We start from the raw sequence: 4,640 nt of genomic DNA on the forward strand, positions 1-4,640 counted from the left end.
AAACACAGGAACTCGAGATAGCTCAAATTCCTCTTTAGTGAGGTACATTCTGGGTTGGCAAACAAAACATTGACACACACATATAAGGGGAATGTCAAGTACTAGTTTCTAGACTACAGAACCCTAGCTGGGCCACTGGCACCAGTACACAACTGACCATGTCTGGTATGATCCTGGCTAGGAGAGGAGCAAAATGCCCACGTTCATCATCATCAGGGCCTCTGGGAAGTCTCCACTACTGTCCAGCCCCCAACAGGTAGAGTTCTTGTCTACCAAGCAAGAAGTCTTTGGTTTAATCCTCAATACCATATGACTTGGGAGCAGTGGTACATAAACTCAGGAGGTAGAGACAGGGACATTAGAAGTTTGAGGTCATCAGTTACATATTATGAGGCAAAACTGGGTACATGAGAACCTTTTTCTTTTTCTATGAAAGTAGGTTGGGGGAGTGGAGGAATGAAGCAAGAGTGAAGAAAACCTGGAACCCCTAAGCTAGATTGGGGGAGGGGTGAACTAAAACTCAGACACATAATGAAGACAAAATAATCAGTATCAGTGGTGTGGAAGAAGATGGCACTCTAAGGTAAAGATAGTATGGTTAGCAACTTTAATGTATTTAGTGCACAAATTCATGAAAATGCACAGATTCTTAATCCTGTCCAATAATCAATATGAACCCTGGATAGATAGCCTTGCATTAATTCAACAAATTTTTTATATAAATTCTCACTTAGCAGCCAAGGTTGCCCAGTATTCACGGTGTAGTCAGGACTGGCCTTGAACTCTCAGTAATCTCAGTTCTACCACCCAAGAGCTAGTACAAGAAGTGTAAGCTACTATATTTAGCAAGAATTGAGATTTTATTTAAAAACCTGTTCAGAAAAAAAAGTGACCCCAAAGCTTGGCTTTTAAATTCTGATGTTTATAGAAGAAAGAATATTCATTCTTGCTAACTCAGAAGCTACATCCAATCTCAAGAGAGGCAAATGCTCTCATTCAAGAGAGGCTTCTTGACTCAGCTTTAGCTGCAAAACCTTGCAGACAGCTGGTACCTCCACCATGAGAATCTCAGAAAGCTAAGGAATGGGTTGGATGCAGCCATCAAGGCCATGGCTTTAATCCTCTCCATATTGCTTAGCAAATGAAAGACTCACGTGGTCAGAAAAAGAGAGAGATACAGTAAAGATAGATTCAAAGTAAAAAACCCTCTAAATGGTTTACTGTGTTTAAAAATACATGTAGGCTTGGAAAAAAGTCCTTAAAAGAAAAAAAAGGAGTATTTGGGTGTGGTGGCACACACCTTTAATCCCAACACTTAGGAGGCAGAGGTAGAAAGACCTCTATGAATTCAAGGTGTTGTGGCACACAACTTTAATCCTAATACTTGGGAGGCAGAGGCAGACAGATCTCTGTGAGTTCAAGGATAGCCTGGTCTACTACAGAGTGAGCTTCAGGACAAAGATACACAGAGAAACCCTGTCTCAAAAATTAAAAAGGAAAAATAAAAGAAATAGAATTTAAAGTAAAGCCACATAAAGATGGAAAATACACAGAGTCTGGATACTGTATATTATCATGTTGTCTTTGAATTGTTTGAATGCTGTGGAAAAAGCAACAGCTGCTAAATGATATTTGTTTATAATTGCTGCTCAATTAATTCAAGATAGATATTTTGAAAATACCTTGACTTCAAAATTGAAGTCAAAAAGTATGTTACTTTGGAGAAGAGGATTTGCTTTTGTTTTCACAGGAAATGAGTTAATTCTGAGTTAAGAAAAATAAGGTTTGATCAAGGAAGATCACCTGAGAAATCTCTAGTAGAGACAGATGGCTTAGATATCTGAGTTCTACATCCAGAACACATTCAAGACTGCTGCCTGAGATGATCAAGACTCATGAGATACTCCAGTCAGGACTTTATCATAATTCTAAATTTTCATTAGGTCCCCATAAGATTATCAGTGCCGCCAACCAGCAGGAAGTAGCCTGGAAAACTATGTCCACATTCCCAATGGACTATTGATGTTCTTGTTTGTTTGTTTTTTAAAAAGAGGGGAAAGTGGTGTGGGACAATTATCTGTCAATTATATTTTAAATAAATGTGGATTGGCCAGTAACCAGGCAGGAAGTATAGATGGGACAACCAGACAGGAAGTAGAGGTGGGTCAATGAGAACAGGAGAATTCTGGGAAGAAGGCAGGTTTTTTTTTTTTTTTTTCAGTTGTGAGCCCATCAAAAATGAAGCAGGATGTGATTGCCTTGCTGAAAAAGGTACCGAGCCATGTGGCTAGCATAGACAAGAACAACGGGCTAATATAAGCCATAAGAGTTAATAAGAAGCCTGAGCTAATGGGCCAATCAGTTTGCAACTAATGTAGACTTCTGTGTAATTTCTTTGGTACTTAACGATTATGGGAACTGGGCAGAACAGAAAACCCCAGACAACAGACTCCCCAAAAAAATTAAAACAGAAGAACGGAAAAGAGAACAAAGAAACCTCTGCTCCATCTTTTCCCATCTCCATTCATCACACTGGGAGCTGCAGTGTGTCACACAGTAGACCCTTTTGTCTGCCCAGCTTTACTTACAAGTATTCATAACCATGAGTTATTGGTCTGGTAAGGCTGTTGGCTTCTGGCACACCATCATCACTGGATGCTCACGGAAACTCTTCTCTGAATGCCAGCTGTTGCCACAAGTCTTAGAGATCCCGTAACTGTGGCTCTGAAGGTCCAGTCCCTTCACACACTCTGGCAGGTCAAGTATGGGGTAGAGTCAACTCAAAGCCCTAGTTGTGGTTCTGATTTGGTCATTCCAGGCTGCTGAGAGTGATTCTCTCAGTTGAAAAGCAGAGCCAACTCTTCTGTGACAAGCCATCAGGGCTAGTTCTCCCACACTCATTGTGAGTATGGGATCAGCTTTCCTTTGAGGGACAGAGGCAGATTTTCTGCTGCAGTGACCAGCAAGGGACAGGGCCAGCTGACCAGTGAAGGACTGTACCTATAGCCTCCTGAATTGTATCCATTTTTATCCATAAAAACAACTAAAGGTTTTCTGTATTAGTGTATATTTATTGGACAAAGGAATGGGTTTTTCAGACACATGTTTTTCAAGAATATTGCAGCATCCACCCCTTTCTCTTCTCATGTCCACTCTCATCCCTCTAGCTCGTTCCCTTACTCTTCCCAAATTGCTTCCCTTTTCTTTATGTCATATGTATGCATATGTGCTTATATAGGTACAGTGTAAGTCCTCATATTGGATAAAATGTGGTTTGTTTTTGAAACTGGTTTACTTTTCTGAATATCTTAACCCTCCATTCTATTACAATTGATGCAACTTTATTCTCAGTTATTGCCAAATAAAACTCCAGTGTGAGTAGTATTTTATCCATTCCTCTGCCAAAGGGCTATCTAAACCAATTCATACCAGCTGCTGGCACTAGCAATATGATCAAGGTAGGTGTGCAGATACCTTTGGGGCGTGTTGGCCTAGGCCCCTTTGGCGTGTGTTCCCAGGACTTGTTTCTGTATTTATTTTAGGAAACGGTACTGGTTTCCATGACTGTCACCAGTGGACGTTCCTACTAGCAGTCTGCATGGGGTCCGTCTTCTCCAACATCCTTGCTGGCTTTCCTTGTTCTTTCCTTAGTGTCAGTCATTCTGAATACCTAGACAGGAGCTCAGTTGAGTATTGATTTGTATTTCCCCGATGACCGAAGTGTTTGGCCCCTTTAATGTGAGTTCGTTAGGCAATTTCGCTTCACCTTTCAAGAAATGTCAGATTGTTTCTTTAACTGTTTATTGATTGGATTGTTTGGCTTTTGATATTAGCTGTTGCATTCTCTACACTGTTTTTTAAATACCTATCCCTATCAGGTGCATAAGTGTCAAAGATTTCTTCCCATCCTTCAGGCTGCTTCTTTGCTCTGCTGCAGATTTTACTTTCATGAACCCCACCCCCATCAACTCTTGCTGTAATTTTTTTGACACTTGGAACCTTCCATTCCCAAATAGCAGCACCAGATGGTAGGTGCTGGACTGCTTTCCTCATTCAAACCACAGCACATGGATTAGAGGAAGATAATTAGATACAACTAAAAATGGACCAGAAGAAAATTATCTAAAAAATAACCTCAAGAGAATGTTTGAAATTCTTAAAGATGAAATGAGAAATTACCTTAAAGAAATGGAGGAAAAAAACAAACAAAAATTGGAAGATATCAGCAAATCACTTAGAGAAAACCAAGAAAAACAACTCAAACATATTAAAGAAACTATTCAGGACTCAAAAACTTAGATAGAAAAAAATAAAGAAAGCACAAGCTGAATGAATTATAGAAACAGAAATCATGAGAAAAAGATCAGGAACAACAAATACAAGCATGAACAGCAGAATACAAGAAATGGAAGAGAGAATCTCAAGTGCTGAAAATACAATAGAGGAAATAGACTCATCAGTTAAAGAAAACATTAAATCTAACAAAAGATTAAAATCCACAATACCCATGAAATATGAGACAGCATAAAAAGGCCAAATCTTAGAATAATAGGTATAGAAGAAGGAGAAGAAGTTCAACTCAAAGGCACAGAAAATTTATTTAACAAAATCATAGAAGAAAACTTTCCCTACCTAAAGAA

The sequence above is a fragment of the Alexandromys fortis genome, unplaced genomic scaffold, assembly GCF_014885135.2.
Source record: "Alexandromys fortis isolate MF-2015 unplaced genomic scaffold, M_Fortis_MF-2015_v1.1 scaffold_58, whole genome shotgun sequence".
NCBI lineage: Eukaryota > Metazoa > Chordata > Mammalia > Rodentia > Cricetidae > Alexandromys > Alexandromys fortis.